This window comes from Enhydra lutris, unplaced genomic scaffold, assembly GCF_002288905.1.
Source record: "Enhydra lutris kenyoni isolate GAN:26980312 unplaced genomic scaffold, ASM228890v2 scaffoldscaffold18, whole genome shotgun sequence".
NCBI lineage: Eukaryota > Metazoa > Chordata > Mammalia > Carnivora > Mustelidae > Enhydra > Enhydra lutris.
The window spans coordinates 16,357,273-16,375,140 of record NW_019154102.1 but is presented as its reverse complement, the minus strand read 5'-3'; the positions used below and the strand labels follow the sequence as shown (position 1 = coordinate 16,375,140).

The following is a 17,868-nucleotide window of genomic DNA, read 5'->3' as shown; positions in this document are numbered from 1 at the left end:
TGGAAAAGATCAACAAAATTGATAAACATTTAGCCAGACTCATAACAACAATAACCAAAAAGACAGAGGACTCAAATAAACAAAATCAGAAATGAAAGAGGAGAAATAATACCTTACCACAGAAATACAAAGGATAATAAGATTATGAAAAATTACTTGCCAACAAATTGGACAACCTAGAAGAAATGGATAAATTTCTAGAAACACATAACCTCCCAAAACTGAATCAGGAAGAAACAGAAAATTTGAACAGACTGATTACCAGCAATGAAATTGAATCAGTAATCAAAAAACTCCCAAGAAATAAAAGTACAGGACCAGAAGTCTTCACAGGTGAATTCTATCAGACATTTAAAGAAGAAGTAATACCTATTCCTCTCAAGCTATTTCAAAAAACAGAAGAGGAAGGAAAGCTTCCAAATTCATTCTATGGGGCCAGCATTGCCTGGATACTGACACTAGGCAAGGACACTACAAAAAAAAAAAAAAAAAAAAAAAAGAAAGAACTACACAATAGCCCTGATGAAAAAAGAGATAAAAATCCTCCAAAAATATTGGCAAAATGAATTCAATGATCATTAAAAAAAATAATTCACCACCACATGGGATTTATTCCCAGAATTCCCAGAAGGGTGGTTCAATATTCATAAATCAATCAACATGATATATCACACAGTGAGAGAAATGGTAAAAACCACATGATCATTTCTATAGATGCAGAAAATGTATTTGACAAAGCATAACATCCATTCATAATAAAAACCTTCAACAAAGTAGATTTAGAGGGAACATACTTCAACATAATAAAGGCCATATATGAAAAACCCAAAGCTAATATCATACTCAATGGTGAAAAACTGGGGGCTTTTCCCCTAAGATCAGGAACAAGACAAGGATGTCCACTTTCACCAACTTTATTCAACATATATTGGAAGTCCTAGCCACAGCCATCAGACAAGAAAAAGATATAAAAGTCATCTTAATTGGTAAGGAAGAAGAAAACTTTCACTATTTGCATATCACATGATACTATCTATAGAAAACCCTAGAGAATCCACCAAGAAACTACTGGAACTGATAATGAATTCAGGAAAGTTGCAGGATACAAAACAGTATACAGAAATCTGTAGCATTTCTATACACTATTAATGAAGTAGTAGAAAGAGAAATTAAGAAAACAATCCTATTTATAATTACACCAAAAATAACAAAACACCTAAGAGGTGAAAGACCTGTACTCTGAAAACTATAAAACACTGATGAAGGGGCGCCTGGGTGGCTCAGTGGGTTAAGCCTCTGCCTTCGGCTCAGGTTGGGATCTTGGGGTCCTGGGATCAAGGCCCGCATCTGGCTCTCTGCTCAGTGGGGAGCCAGCTTCTCCCTCTCTCTCTGCAGGCCTCTCTGCCTGTGATCCTTCTCTCTCTGTCAAATAAATAAATAAAATCTTAAAAAAAAAAAACCTAACTGATGAAAGAAATGGAAGATATACAAACAGATGAAAAATTATTACATGCTCATGGAATAGGGAAAACAAATATTGTTAAAATGTCCACATTATTTAAAGCAATCTATAGATTTAATGCAATCCCTATCCAAATAGCAATAGCATTTTTCACATAACTCAAATAAATAATCCTAAAATTTGTATGGAACCACAAAAGACCCTGAATAGCCAAAGCAATCTTGAAAAAAGAAGAATAAAACTGGAGGTATCACAATCTCAGATTTCAAGATATAGTACAAAGCTGTAGCATATCACAACACTATGGTACTGGCACTAAAAGAGACACATAGATCAATAGAACAGATTAGATATCCCTAAAATAAACTCATAATTACATGCTCAATTAATTTTTGACAAAGGAGACAAGAATATGCATGGAATAAGACAGTCTCTTAACATAACATAATATAACATGGGTGGATCTAGAAAGTCTAATATTAAGTGAAATAAGTCAGTCAAAGAAAGTTAAATACCATATAATTTCACTCACATGTAGAATTTAAGAAACAAAACAAATGAACAAAGATGAAAAGAAGGGTGCTTGCTGGCTTAGTCAGTAGAGTATGTGACTGTTGACCTTATGGTCATGAGTTCAAGCCACACATTGGGAATGGAGCCTATTTAAAAATAAATAAATAAAATCAGATACAATTAGACTTATTAAAAAGAAAAAAAGAAAAAGAAAGAGACAAACCCAAAAAACAGACTCTTAACTATAGAGAACAAACTGATGGCTCCCAGATGGGAGGTGGGTGGGAGGATGGGGGAAATAGGTAAAGGGAATTAAGAGTACCCTTATTGTGATGAGCACTGAGTAATGCACAGGATTGTTGAATCACTATATTGTATACCCATGCTAATTACACTGGAATTAAAATTTTAAAAAATAATTGAAAAGAAAATTTAATATAGTATAATCTTACTACAAACCATTTATAAGCACATTATAAACTGGCAGCTAGGGATAAGGATAAAATTACTTGAACCACACTATTATTAAACCCACAAAATAAAAAGATATTTCATATGAAAAAATAGAACTGTAGAATTTAAAAATGTCTCACAAATACCAAAAAAGTAAGAACTGTCATATAGTTAAGGTTGATATATTAGTTGACAGAGTTGAGTTTCTCAGCATCCATCCCCCACACCTTATAATGCTATTGACACATGTCCGGTCTTTTGATATTTCATCTGTTCAAGATATCTCAAATCACAGTTAGCAGTGCTGTGATCATGTCTGCAAAGTCTTTTATTCCATTTCAGTGCAATTTCCCTTGACATTTGAGTTCTGCCATCTTAGGCTTCAATTTCATCTTTAACATAGTCATTCACCAAGATCCATCCACCCCTTACAAATAATGTACCAGCTGTAAGATTCAAAGGGGTTATGAATAGATTGCCACCCCCAGCTCACAGAGAGGGCTCTGAGGGGTTTAATTCAATCAGGTTAATTCTACATCCCTTCTAGCAGTTATTGGTTTAGGTAATCTAAATAGAAGCCAGTTACATGAGATTAGCTGAACACTGGAATTGGATCTGGTTTGGCCCAATGAGGGAAAAATTTTTGTTTGAAGATATAAAAATTCCATTGCTTTTTAATTTTTTAAAAGATTTTATTTATTTATTTGACAGAGATCACAAGTAGGCAGAGAGGCAGGCAGAGAGAGAGGGGGGAGAAGGCTCTCTGCTGAGCAGAGAACCTGATGTGGGGCTCGATCCCAGGACCCTGGGATCATGACCTGAGCCGAAGGCAGAGGCTTTAACCCACTGAGCCACCCAGGCGCCCCTCCATTGCTTTTTTAATCTGCATTGTGTTAGGTCTTAACTTTCATTGAATTTACAGTATAGTTTAGAGATGAGATATAAATATGAAAATGTAAGTAATTTCCCCTAATATCCCCCTCTGAAGGCTTCTTGCTGTCCTCTGATCAAGCTGCCTGCCGTATTTCCATGTAAATTTAAATGGGGTCATGGAGGAAGCCTCCAATATCTATAAGACATTGTCATTTTTCCTCAGTTCCAATACTAATATATATGAGCAATACATTGATGTTTCCATCTTCAGAAGTTTATACAGCACTGTGTATGTGTGTATCTATAGAGACACATCTTTGTTAGTCATTTTAGTATTGTGGATCTAAGAAAGTTCATAATTTATTTTCATTAACAAAGCTAGAGATTTTTACTCTGTAGATAGAACTTTCGGAAATAATGAAGAATATGTGCAAAGATTTAGCTGCTAAAGGTGCTCTTTCAAGTGTTTTCAGAAACATTTTATAAGAGGGGTGTGTGGGTGGCTCAGTTGGTTAAGGGTCTGGCTCTTGGTTTCGGCTCAGGTCATGATCTCAGGGTCATGGAATCAAGCCTCTTGCAGGTTCCAGGAGTGTGGGGTCTGCTCTAGATTCTCTCTCTGTCCCTCCTCCCCTTCTGCCCCTTCCCTTGCTTGCTCTCTCTCTCTCTCTCTCTCTCACACACACACACACACACACATAGACAAAAATAAATAAATATATAAAATCTTTAGAAACATTTTGTGAATGTCTTATAACAATGTTGCCATAAGCATCTTTGGTATTTAATCTTTGTATTCATAATTATTTCATTAGGATGTAAATTGCCAGAAACAGAATTACTTCATAGATGTAACTTTCAGGTCTTTGGTACGGACAACACACACCTTAGCTTTATAACTCATTTTCCTGCCTATGGTTTCTCTCTCCTTCCATTGTCTTTTGTTGGTGAATTCATCTCCCTAAAACACAGTGCTCAGCATTTACTTCCCGGCTCAAAGCCCTTCCTTTCCCCTTGCTGGGGCCCAATTCTTCACTCTGATATCTGAGGACTTTTACAACCTGACTCTGCCCACCAATTTCCAGTCTTTTCTGCCACCACTCCCCTGTATGAGTCCTTCATTTAACTAAATCCATCTACCCCCTGGGCGCCTGGGTGGCTCAGTTGGTTAAGTGTCTGCCTTTGGCTCAGGTCATGATCTCAGGGTCCTGGGATCGAGCCCTGCGTTGGGCTCTCCGCTCAGTGGGGAGCCTGCTTCTCCCTCTCCCCCTGTTTGTGCTCGCACACTCTATCTATCTCTCTTAAATAAATAAATAAAATCGTTTAAAAAAAAATGCATCTACTCCCCATCTCCCACTATTCTTTGTAATTCCCTGTCTTTACACTTTTGTTCATGCTGTTCCTACCGCCATAACAAAGATGAACATTGAATAATAAAGGAAATGTTAGAATGAGGAATGAGTATTTCAGTTTGTCACAGCCTTCTGTAAACTTTTTCTCCACCTGTTTTTCTCCACATCACCAAACTGGTAAATTGTCCTGCCTTCAGTACTAAAAGTATCCACATGTATACGCTGCTCCTCTCTCCCTTCCCATTCACCACCCCCTCACCTTCTCCAAACCCGGGGGGCTATTCCACCTGCTGTGTGGGTTCTAGTCCCTTTTCTCTCTCCCATCAGTGGCCAGGCTCAACCTCCTCCTCAGAGCTGCCCTCTCTTATTGACTGCCATGTCCACCAGATTCATTGCTCCTGTGTTCTCCATCTGTGGCCCCCTGGGTTCTACTCTTTGTTGGCCATCTCTGATCTTCTCTGTGTCTGCTGTCTATCCTTCTACCCTTTTCTGGTCTCCTTTCCTTCTTTTATTATGATTCCTATCTCTTAGTTCCCAAAAGAAGAGACAAACCTTCATAGTGCTGAGAACACTTTCTGTCATTTTCAATGCCTTTCTGTCATTTTCAATAACTGTCTTCTCCAATCCCATCAAGCAGAACATGCTTTTCCATCCCTCTAGATTCTTTCCATCATGCTTTCCTTCTTCTCCAATCCTTCCTTTCTGATCCTCACAGCCATCGCCAATGCTCAGATGCTCTGGCCTCAAATAACAAGAGAAATAAACCTCAGGGAAAGAGTCCTCATCCAGGGGAATAGGGAAGACAAAATAGAAAAACTACAAAAGTTTTAAAGAGAGAAAAAAGTGTTATTTGCCTCATAAGGTTTTTTCAGCCTCACTTTTGGTTTCTAGAGCACAATATAAAAGAAAGGCTGCATAAATTCTCAAGTGTTATTAGACCCAGAGGGAATGATCTAAATAAGCTTAAAATAAAAAGACTTCCACGAAGCACAGCCAAATTGTTAACAACTCTGGAATTGTGACAATTGCTAATGATAAAGGGAGAGTTTAGAAAGAAAAAGCCATAATTTGGTTAGAGAATTTAGATCTAATCATTGGGGGCAAATACGGAATTCTCAGCACAAATAGGTTTTTAAAAATTTGGGGGCACCTGGCTGGCTCAGTCATTTAAGCGTCCAACTCTTGATTCTGGCTCAGGTCATGGTCTCAATGCCGTGAGATCAAGCCCTACGGGCTCTGCACTCAACAGGGGGTCTGTGGGAGATTCTCTCTTTCCATGTCTCTCTGCCCCTCCCCTGCCTCTCAAAAATAAATAAAAATAAATCTTAAAAAAAAACCCAAACCAATTTTCTTAACTTCATTTGCCTGGGGTTCTTATTCCCATTAAGAAACCAATCAAAGGATAAAACAAGTGAGAAAAGTTAGACTTTTTTCTACATAATAGATTTTTTGAAGATAGATTCAAATGACAGAGACCTATTACATTCCTGTTACATGGAATCATTTTTCCTACTATATCAATGCATAATAATTTAAACTTACATATGTAGAGTAAAATAATTCTTATCAGGGGTTTCTGTGTCCTCTGTTCACATAGTTCTATTTGAAGTGAAATAGACTTTGAAATCAATATATTTATAAGACAAAGACATAACGACGTGATTTGGTGAGTGAAAGATAAAGGGAGGAGAGAAGATGATTAGGTAGAAAAATATCACGGTCAATATTTTTTTCTCTTTTTTTCATAGTCAATATTTTTAATATCCTCATTGTTCAAACATCTTACAGGATCAAATAACAATTTTTCAAATCCTTTTATAGTCTCTTAAGTCAGGTTATCTGAAAGCATTATTTTCTTTCTTTTTTTTTTAAAGATTTTATTTATTTATTTGACAGACAGAGAGCACAAGTAGGCAGAGAGGCAGGCAGAGAGAGAGGAGGAAGCAGGCTCCCTGCTGAGAGAGGGAAGATGTGGGGCTCGATCCCAGGACCCTGGGATCATGACCTGAGCTGAAGGCAGAGGCTTTAACCCACTGAGCCACCCAGGCACCCGAAAGCATTATTTTCTTTATTATTTTGAATTATCATTTCATCAACATCTTTTTGGAAATTTGTAACTCATTTCCTTTTTCAAAAATAGCTTTATTGCATAGTATACAATTCATCCATTTAAGGTGTACAATTCAGGGGTACCTGGGTGGCTCAGTTGGTTAAGCATCAGGCTCATGATTTTGGCTCAGGTCATGATCTGAGTCATGGGATCAGGCCCTGCATCGAGCTCCACACTCAGCAGGGAGTCTACCTGAGAGTCTCTCTCTCCCTCTCCTTCTGACCCTACCCCTGCTTATGCATTTTCCAAAATAATAAATAAGTCTTAAAAATAAAGTGTACCATTTAATGGCTTTTAGTATATTCACAGAGTTGTGTAACAATCATCACAGATTTAGAATATTTTATTACTCTCAAAAGAAACCCTGCACCCCTTAGCTGTCATCCCCAATTTCCCCATTTACCCCCAGACCCAGGCAACCATTAATATACATTCTATCTCAATGGATTTACCTCTCTGGGGTATTTTATATAAGTGGAATCACACATTATATGGCCCTTTGTGACTGGCTTCCTTTTCTTAGCATAATATTCTTAAGGTTCATTCATGTTGTAGTATGCATCAGTCCTTCATTTCTTTTATTGCTGAATAATATTCTATTGTAGGGATAAACCAAATTTTATTTACCTATTCTTCAGTTGATGGACATTTGGGTCATCCTGACTTTTTGACTATCAGGAACAATGTTTCTATGAACATTCATCTACAAGTTATGCAAACATATGTTTTTATTTATCATTTCTCTCAGGCAAATATTTAGGAGTAGAATTGCTAGATCACATAGTAACTCTACATCTAACCCACTGAGAAACTGCCAGACTGTTTTTCAAAGTAGTTGTATCCTTTTACATCTCCACCAGCAAGGTATGAGGGCTCCAATTTCCCCACTTCCTTGTCAACAGTTATTATATTTGTCATTTTGTTTACAAGCATCCTAGTGAGTGTGAGGTGGTCTCTTGCTGTGTTTTCCATTTGCATTTACCTGTTAACTAATGATGTTGAACATCTTTTCATGTGTTGATTGGCCATTTTCTTTGGAGAATTGTCTATTCGGGTCTTTTGCTCATTCTTTTTTTTTTTTTTTTAAAGATTTTATTTATTTATTTGACAGAGATCACAAGTAGATGGAGAGGCAGGCAGAGAGAGAGAGAGAGGGAAGCAGGCTCCCCGCCAAGCAGAGAGCCCGATGCGGGACTCGATCCCAGGACCCTGAGATCATGACCTGAGCCGAAGGCAGCGGCCTAACCCACTGAGCCACCCAGGTGCCCCCTTTTGCTCATTCTTAATTGGGTTGTCTTTAGGTTATTAAGTTGTAATCATTCTTGATGTGTACTGTTGGGTCTGAGTTCAAAGTTAACAAATCAACAATATATATTATATCAGGTGTCTTTAAATAGAAACACATATAAAAACAAGGGTATGCATTGATCAGTTGGTGAAATGTAACCAGAGATTTGTAGGAACCTAACCTTGTACCTTCCCTAGGAGAAATGGTTCAGTATATGCTAATTCAGTGTTTATGGTGACTTTGTAGAATATAGTAAGAATTGACTATATTTTATTTTTTGATGCTATTGCAGATGGAATTGTTTCTTAATTTCATTTTTGGTTTGCTCATTGTTAAAGTACAGAAATATAGCTGATTTTGTATATTGATTTTGTATCATGCAACATTGCTGAACTTGTTTATTGCTTCTAAAAGTTTTTTAGTGGATTCACTAGGATTTTCTTTCTTTTTTTAAAAAAGATTTATTTATTTATTTTTGACAGAGAGATTGAGAGAGAGAGAGAGAGCAAGTGCACATGGTAGGGAGAGGAGAGAAACCCAAGAAGACTCTGAACTGAATGAGGGCCCACTGTGGGACTAAATCTCATGACTCTAAGATCAGACCTGAGCTGAAACCAAGAGTTGGATCCTTGGGGCGCCTGGGTGGCTCAGTGGGTTAAGCCTCTGCCTTTGGCTCAGGTCATGCCTCAGGGTCCTGGGATCGAGCCCTGCATCGGGCTCTCTGCTTGGCAGAGAGCCTGCTTGGTCCCCACTCCACCCCCCCCCCATCTGCCTGCCTCTCTACCTACTTGTGATCTCTGTCAAATAAATAAATAATAAAATCTTTTTTTTAAAAAAAGAGTTGGATCCTTAACCAACTGCACCACCCCTAAATATTCCTAAATATTTTCTAGTTTCCTTTGTGATTTCTTCTTTGACCAATTGGTTATTTAGGAATGTTTTGCTTAATTTTTGCATATTTGTGTGTTTCCCAAATGTTTTTCTATTGTTGATTTCTAATTTCATTCCCCCATGGTCAGAAAATGTACTTCATATTATTTTTTTTAAAGATGTATTTATTTTAGAGATAGAGAGAGCACAAGTGGGAGAGGCAGAGGGAGAGGGAGAGAGAATCTCAAGCAGACTCCACACTGAGCATAGAGTCCAATGCAGGGCTTGAACCCAGGATCCCGAGATCAGCACCTGAGCCAAAACCAAGGCACTTAACTGACTGCAACACCCAGGTGACCCTGTGTTATTTTTATCCTTTTAAATGTATCAAGATTTGTTTTATGGCCTAGCATATGGTCTATACTAGAGACTTTTCTATGTGAACTTGAGAAGAATTATATTCTGCTGTTTGGGGATGGAGTGTTCATAGACAACTCTTAGATCTAATTGGCTTATAAAAACAAGCTCTCTATTTCCTTGTTGATCTTCTGCCTCATTGCTCTTTCCATTATTAAAAATGAGGTTTTGGGGCGCCTGGGTGGCTCAGTGGGTTAAGCCGCTGCCTTTGGCTCAGGTCATGATCTCAGGGTCCTGGGATCGAGCCCCACTTCGGGCTCTCTGCTCAGCAGGGAGCCTGCTTCCTCCTCTCTCTCTACCTGCCTCTCTGCCTGCTTGTGATCTCTCTCTGTCAAATAAATAAATAAAATCTTTAAAAAAAATTTAAAAATAAAAAAATAAAAATAAAAATGAGGTTTTGAAGTGTCTAATCATTATTGTTGAATTAACTATTTCTTCTTTCACTTTTGTCAGTTTTGCTTCATGCTTTCTGAGTTCTATTAGGTGTATATGTTTATAATTATATTTTTCCTGATGGATTGATACTTTCATTATCATAAATGTTCCTACTTACTTCACTTTTTATAACTTTTTTGCTTTAAAGTCTATTCTGGTATTAGTATAACCACTCCAGCTTCTTATTCTTATCTTTGAATCTAAAAGTTGGATAGCATTAGATCCAATTGGAGAGTTATTGATACATTTAAAATTTAAATTTTTTAAAAAGATTTTATTTATTTATTTGACAGACAGAGATCACAAGTAGGCAGGGAGGCAGGCAGAGAGAGAGGAGGAAGCAGGCTTTCCGCAGAGCAGAGAGCCCAATGCGGGGCTCGATCCCAGGACCCTGGGATCATGACTTGAGCCGAAGGCAGAGGCTTTAGCCCACTGAACCACCCAGGCGCCCCTAAAATTTAAATTATTGATACAGTTAAATAAACACTTGCTATCTTGCTTTTTGTTTCTATATGTTTCATGTCTTTTCGTTCTCCTACTATTTATGTATTGCTTTCTTTTGCATTAAGTCGATATTTTCTAGTGTAATATTTAAATTCCTTTAATTATTTCTTTAATATATATATATTTTTTTTAAGATTTTATTTATTTATTTATTTATCAGAGAGAGAGAGGGAGAGAGAGCAAGCACAGGCAGACAGAATGGCAGGCAGAGGGAGAAGCAGGCTCCCTGAGGAGCAAGGAGCCCGATGTGGGACTCGATCCCAGGACGCTGGGATCATGACCTGAGCCGAAGGCAGCTGCTTAACCAACTGAGCCACCCAGGCGTCCCTTCTTTAATATATTTTTGAGTTATTTTCTAAATGACAGCCCTAGGACTTACTATATACATCTTATCAAAATTGATTTCAGACTTAAATCAACTCAATTTCAGTGAGATATAGAAACATTATTCCAGTATATATCTCTATCTTCTCTTCCTCCTTTCTGTACTATTATTGTCATATGTATTATGTCTATGATGATACAAACTCAAAACTCACTATTATAGCTATTTATATAATTTTATGTCTAGTAAGAAAGCTAAAAGAAGGAAGAAAGAAAGTATATATTTATGGAGATTGTTATATTAACCTTCTTGTTAACCATTCCTAATCTCTTTATTTATTCCTGTGGATCAGAATTACCATGTGGTGTACTTTCCTTACTTCATAAACTTTTGCTCCCAACATCTTTGTGCTACTAACTGCCAAATATAATACATTTCACATATTACAGGATGAACCATACAATTATATACACATTGCTTTATACAATTGCTTTAAAATAATTTGAGAAGGGGAAAATATGCATTTATTGTTTTCTTATATTATGTAATTGGATAATTACCTTCACCAGTATAATTTTTTTTTATGTGGATTTCAATTACTGGCTGAAGTCACTTGCTTTTAGACTAGTGAATTATTTTTAATATTTTTTTGCAAGGCAGGTCTGCTGACAATGAATTTGCTCAGTTTTTGTTTAACTGGGAATGTTTTTATTTTGCCTTCATTTTCAAGATATGGTTTTTCCCGATACAAAATTCTTGGTTGACACAACACTTTGAATATGCCATTCCAATAACTTGTGGCCTCCATTGTTTCAAATAAGAAGTCAGCTATTTATCTAATTTGGCTTTGTTCATGACTAATTGATTTTCTTTTGCTTTCAAATTTTCTCTTTGTCTTTGTACTTCAGCATTTTTACTATGATATACCTATACGTGGATCTCTTTGTGTTTATCCTCCTTGGAGTTTATTAAGTTTCCTGGATGCATAGATTAATTTATGCATTATTTTTCATCAAATGTGGGTTGTTTTCAGCCATTATTTCTTTGAATATATTTTCCGGTTCCTTCTCTCCTCTTTTTTGGCTACTCTCATTACACATACGTCAGTATGTTTACTGGTATCACATTTTTCTATAGCTTTGTTAATTTTTCTTCATCATTTCTTTTCTTTATTCTTCAGATTATATAATCTGAATTGATCTACCTTCAAATTTTTTGGCTCTTTCTTATGCCAGTTGAGAAAAAGTCAGTTCTTTTGGAAAGAGCTTTGAACTCTCTCCTCTAATAGGCACTGTCTCTGAGCCACTCCTCTGGAACTGACAGTAGAAGTGACCTGTAAGTGTTTTACAAACCAGATGCTAGATAGTAATGGTAGCCTCTGGCATTCTTGTCTTGCCTCTCCTTGTGTGGAACCTCTACCCTCCAAGTGAGCTGTGGCAAGGCAGTTGGGACCCCAGTATTCTCCATTTGCAGTGCCTGGGGGGAAAGCCTCCATTATATGAATAAAAGCTGCATAGAGGAGAGGAGTCTGAATTTCTTGGCTATGCTAATCGGGAATATAGCTTCTGCAAGTCAGAGATGGAGAACATAAGACATGTTAATGGCATCACCTCATGAGATGCCTTATCCCTTGACTGGAAACTCAAGAGAAAGAAAACCCTGCTTTCTTGGTCAGATCTGCCTGAAGTGGCACTCTGCCAAAGCTGAATTGGAGAAGGGGCGTGAAGGAGCTGTGGCTCAAGCACTACAGACTTTTCTGTTTGTACTGAAATTTAGTAGATTTCCTTGAATAAATATTTCTTCATTTTCTGTATGACCTTAGGACAATTTTCAGAGACCTCAAATGGGTATTTTTATTTTATTTTTTTTTATTTTTATTTTTTTTAAAGATTTTATTTCTTTATTTGACAGAGAGAGATCACAAGTAGGCAGAGAGGCAGACAGAGAGAGAGGGGGGAGGAAGCAGGCTCCCTGCAGAGCAGAGAGCCCGACGCGGGGCTCGATCCCAGGACCCTGGGATCATGACCTGAGCTGAAGGCAGAGGCCTTAACCCACTGAGCCACCCAGGCGCCCCCAAATGGGTATTTTTAAAAATTTTCTTCATTTCTTTATTTTGCTGGGGGACAGATTCATGTAGTACTTCAAGCTGCTATTCTGGAAGTAGAATCCCTTGAATTTTAGTTTTCATAAGGAATCTTAGAATATTTAAAGTAACATGTTATTTGGGGAAAGCCTTATTTTTAAATGAATAACTCTGTTCCATATTCATTTCTTCTGCAATTTCTTTTAATATTTCTTACAAGGCAGGTCTGCTAACAATGAATTTGCTCCCATTGGTGAGATTAACAAGTATTATCACGAAAACAATATGTTCCTTTTAAAAGCCATAGTTCTGGGGCCCCTGAGTGGCTCGGTCATTTAAGCTTTGGCTTTCCCCTTGGGTCATGATCCTGGGGTCCTGGGATGGAGTCCCACATCGGGCTCCCTACTCAGGGGGGAGCCTACTTCTTCCTCTCTCACTCCCCTTGCTTGTGCTCTGTCTCTCTCCCTGTGTCAAATTAAAAAAAATAAATAAAAGCCATAGCTCTCTGTGTTTATATTTATAAATTCCATAGGCAAACACATATTTCTCCTTTAGTAGGTGATTTCAACAGATACCTAAACATTAGGGTAGGGCTGCAGCAGCTTGGACAGCAGGCGGAGTGGAGAAGTGGAAATGGCCAGCAACCCAGCTTTGCAAAGGCTCCGGGTGGCCACAGACACACATGGCACACCTGCCCCACCACCAAGGTAGCCAAGAGGAAGGTCAGCTCTGCCCAACAGGCAACAAAGGAGGAGCCCAAGGCAAGGTCAGAGAAGTTGTCAGCCAAATATGCTCCTGTAAAAGTGGAAACAAAACCAAACAAGGCGACAGGAAAGGATACATCTTCAGACAAAAAAGTGCTAACCAGAGGGGAGCGAAGGGAAACCAGGCTGAAGTAGCTAGCCAGAAAACAAAATAAGACTCACCTGCAGAAATCAGAGAAAATGAAAATGAGGAAAGTCTAGCCTCTGATGAAGCAAGAGAGAAAGAAACCAAGTCTGATTAATACCATATACCAGGTCTTATCACAGTCACTGTCCACTTGTTTGTACAATCCAGAGAAATTTTTTTTTTGGCAATTTTTTTTAAATTTATTTTTTTTAATTTTATTTTTTATAAACATATATTTTTATCCCCAGGGGTACAAGTCTGTGAATTGCCAGGTTTACACACTTCACAGCACTCACCATAGCACATACCCTCCTCAATGTCCATAACCCCACCCCCCCTCCCTACCCCCCTTCCCCCTCAACCCTCAGTTTGTTTTGTGAGATTGAGAGTCACTTATGGTTTGTCTCCCTCCCAATCCCATCTTGTTTCATTTACTCTTCTCCTACCCCCTAAACCCCCTATGTTGCATCTCCTCTCCCTCATATCAGGGAGATCATATGATAGTTGTCTTTCTCCGATTGACTTATTTCGCTAAGCATGATACCCTCTAGTTCCATCCACATTGTTGCAAATGGCAAGATTTCATTTCTTTTGATGGCTGCATAGTATTCCATTGTGTATATATACCACATCTTCTCTATCCATTCGTCTGTTGATGGACATCTAGGTTCTTTCCATAGTTTGGCTATTGTAGACATTGCTGCTATAAACATTCGGGTGCACGTGCCCCTTCGGATCACTACGTTTGTATCTTTAGGGTAAATACCCAGCAGTGCAATTGCTGGGTCATAGGGTAGTTCTATTTTCAACATTTTGAGGAACCTCCATGCTGTTTTCCAGAGTGGTTGCACCAGCTTGCATTCCCACCAACAGTGTAGGAGGGTTCCCCTTTCTCCGCATCCTCGCCAGCATCTGTCATTTCCTGACTTGTTAATTTTAGCTATTCTGACTGGTGTGAGGTGATATCTCATTGTGGTTTTGATTTGTATTTCCCTGATGCCGAGTGATATGGAGCACTTTTTCATGTGTCTATTGGCCATCTAGATGTCTTCTTTGCAGAAATGTCTGTTCATGTCTTCTGCCCATTTCTTGATTAGATTATTTGTTCTTTGGGTGTTGAGTTTGCTAAGTTCTTTCAGAGAAATATTTTTATCAATTATTTTGTAAATGCAAATTTTTAGTGGCTCTAGAAAATTTTTGAAGAGAGAATCCCACCTCATTCCATTTTTTAAGTGTAATTTTTTTTAAGAGGTGAAATCATTTGTTGGTTGTTTATTTTTTGGTATAACCAGAAAATAGTGGGATATTGAATGTGGGATATTGATATCCTCAGTTGTCTTGTGTGTCAGTTTAACATTCCTTGGACGGGGTAGTTTTTTTTATATCCTGTAATACCAAGTATACTGAACAACAATTTGGAGTCAGTCATGCATTTAATATGTCTTGAATATTTTAAGTTCTATTCCCATGTTGTTTTGGTAGAATTATTTCCTAAAGAAAACCACTACTTGATCTTGGTTCCTCCTGTCAGAATTTTGTATACTCTATAACATCTTGGTCAAGGTAGTCCAGTTTTCCTAATATCTTTTTTAATGTTCTATGCAAGACTGAAAATCTGAGTATGCAGTGTATATGATATTAAATTGTGAATTAATGGGATTTAACAGTGCAACAGTATATCAACATTTGAAGATACAGGTACTTGATATACTGTTAAGAAATATTTGCCTCCAAATTTTTAAAAAAGATTTTATTTATTCATTTGAGAGAGAGAGAGACAGTGATAGCAACAGAGCACAAGCGGGGAGGAGAAGGAGAAGCAGGTTCCTCACTGAGCAGGGAGCTGGACGCGGGGCTCGATCCCAGAACTCTGGGATCATGACCTAAGCTGAAGGCAGATGCTTAACTGCCTGAGCCACCCATGCACCCCTTGCCTCCAAATTTTAAGCTGGAAGATCACCGGACTAACTTTTAGAGAAGAATCACAACTCCGTGATTTTTTTTTTTTTTTTTTTTAGATTTTTAGAATGTACGTTAAGAATTGTATACAAATTGGGGTGCCTGCGTGTCTCAGTCAGTTAGATGTCCAACTCTTGATCTTAGCTCAGGTCTTGACCTCAGGGTTGTGAGTTCAAGCCCTGCATGGAGCCTATTTTTAAAGAAAAGGAATTGTGTACAAACTGAACACCTCAGAACAACCAATAAAAACTCAATCATGAAAGAAAAAAATAAACATAAAGGCAGCAATGATTCTAAAACACAACGAAACTCTAAGTTAAGGCTTTGTATTTGTTTTAAAACCCATATTCATATGTAGTTATGCCCAAATCAAACTTCTATCTTCTAGGTTGAGTTCATCTCCCCAGGACATATGTCATTTATCCTGAGCCAACAATTCCTTTGTATTGGATTATATGAGATAGGAATTAGTAGCAAAGATGATCATTTCACTTTAATGAATTATTAGTTCCTTTCTTAGGTTTTGGTCTCTGTTTAGATGATTTAGCCTTTAGTAGCTTAAGCATATGCAAAAGAAGAGATAGAGCATTTCTTTGCAAAACATGGCAAAACTACATACAAACCATATTAATTCTTATCTTCTTGAAAGTTGGCCAATAATTGATAATTCAGGACATCCTAAATACAGAAAACACCAAAAACATAGTTGACCACTCCCCAGCCTCCTTTTAAAATGTAGAACATGTCAAGGTAGGGATGGCAGGATCTGTTGATGGACAGACTACATACAGGCTGTGAGAAGACACAAGGATGACTTGATGGCTTTGGGCTGAAGCAACAGGAGGGAGGGAATTGCCATGAAATGAAGCAGGCAGTTCTGCAAGGAGAGCAAGCTTTGGGGTATAGGGGTTTATCATGGATATTTTAATAAATAAAATGTTTAGGCTAGTGTCCGAATCACAACTTCACACTTTTACCTAATTTGAACCTTCTCTCAGCTCTGGCTTGCTTTAGGCTGGAAAGGCAACAGTAGGTTCTCCTGCTCTCTCCTGGCCCTCAGCCAGCTCTTCCTTCAGGTTAGGAAGGGACAGAAAGATCTCACTGACAGGCACCTCACAAACATGACCACTGGGGAAGGCAAATCCCAGCCTCTCATGGGGCCCTTCCTTGAGTCCATCAAAGATTCCTGTGCTGGGCTCTTTGATGACAACTCCCTGGACACTGGCAATGCCCCTTCTCTGACTGCCTTTCTAGACTCCTCCTTTTCGTCTTTCAGGCCACCTCTTTGTTGGAAACTGCTGACTTCTCCAGGACAGGATCCAGGAGGGATCTTAGACCTGCATTTGGTCCATAAGAACCACCTAGACCTTGCCTGTCCTCAGAGGGAGCATCCTCCACATTTTATGCAGCTGTCTCTACTCTGCTACCACTTGCTGCTTTAGCCTGGAGAATTTTTTCAGAACTAGGTTTGGCACTTGCCTCTGTGTCACAGAAACTCCAAGAGAAATGAGTCAAACTCTCCAAGGGGGTTCTCTTGAAATCCCCTCTAACAGTTGGCTAACATGAGAGTATGCACCTACTAGAATACAAAACAAAACCCCAACAATACCAAGTGCTAGAAAAAAAATGTGGAACTGGTATTATTGTATACTGGTGGCAGGAATGCTTCTTTGGAAAACCTTTGACAGCATCTATCTAAAGTGACCTGGCAATTCTTAATCTAGTTAGATATCTACTGTATACATACATACATACATACATATGTATGATCAACAGAAGACATCATAAGAGTAATAATTGTCATAAACTGGAAACAACCCAAATGCCCATCAGCGAGAGAATGAATAAGTAGTGGTGGTATATTTTCTAAATGGATTTTTCAAAAACAGGGAATGAGCTACTGCTATCCGTAATATGGGTAAATTTCACAGATATATATTAAGTCAAAGAAACAAAGTATAAGAATTCATACGGTTTGATTCCATTTACATGATATCAAAGAACAGACGAAACTAATCTAGTTTTTCAAAGTCAGGATAGTATAATAAGTAGTGACTGCGGTGGGCAAGAGAGAAATTTCTGGTTCACTTGAATATTCTGTATTTAATATGAGTGATGGTTAGATTTGTAATACGACAGGTTTACACATTTCTAAAATTTAATCTAGCTGTACAGTTACAATTTGTGCATTTTATAAAATTTATGTTACACTTCACTAAGAAAGAAAGAAAAAACAAAATTTATGGAGAAATTCATGTTCTTCCAACTACTTGTGCATCGCATTTTCATTATTTGATAACATGAGCCTGGAATTATCTAGAAGGGGTGTTTTAGCT

At 38.0% G+C, this 17,868-nt stretch overlaps 1 pseudogene; it reads left to right on the top strand.

The window, feature by feature from the left end:
• The window catches only part of LOC111147925, a 32,966-nt pseudogene extending 19,278 nt beyond the window's left edge, over positions 1-13,688 (top strand).
• The last annotated feature ends 4,180 nt before the right edge of the window (positions 13,689-17,868 follow it).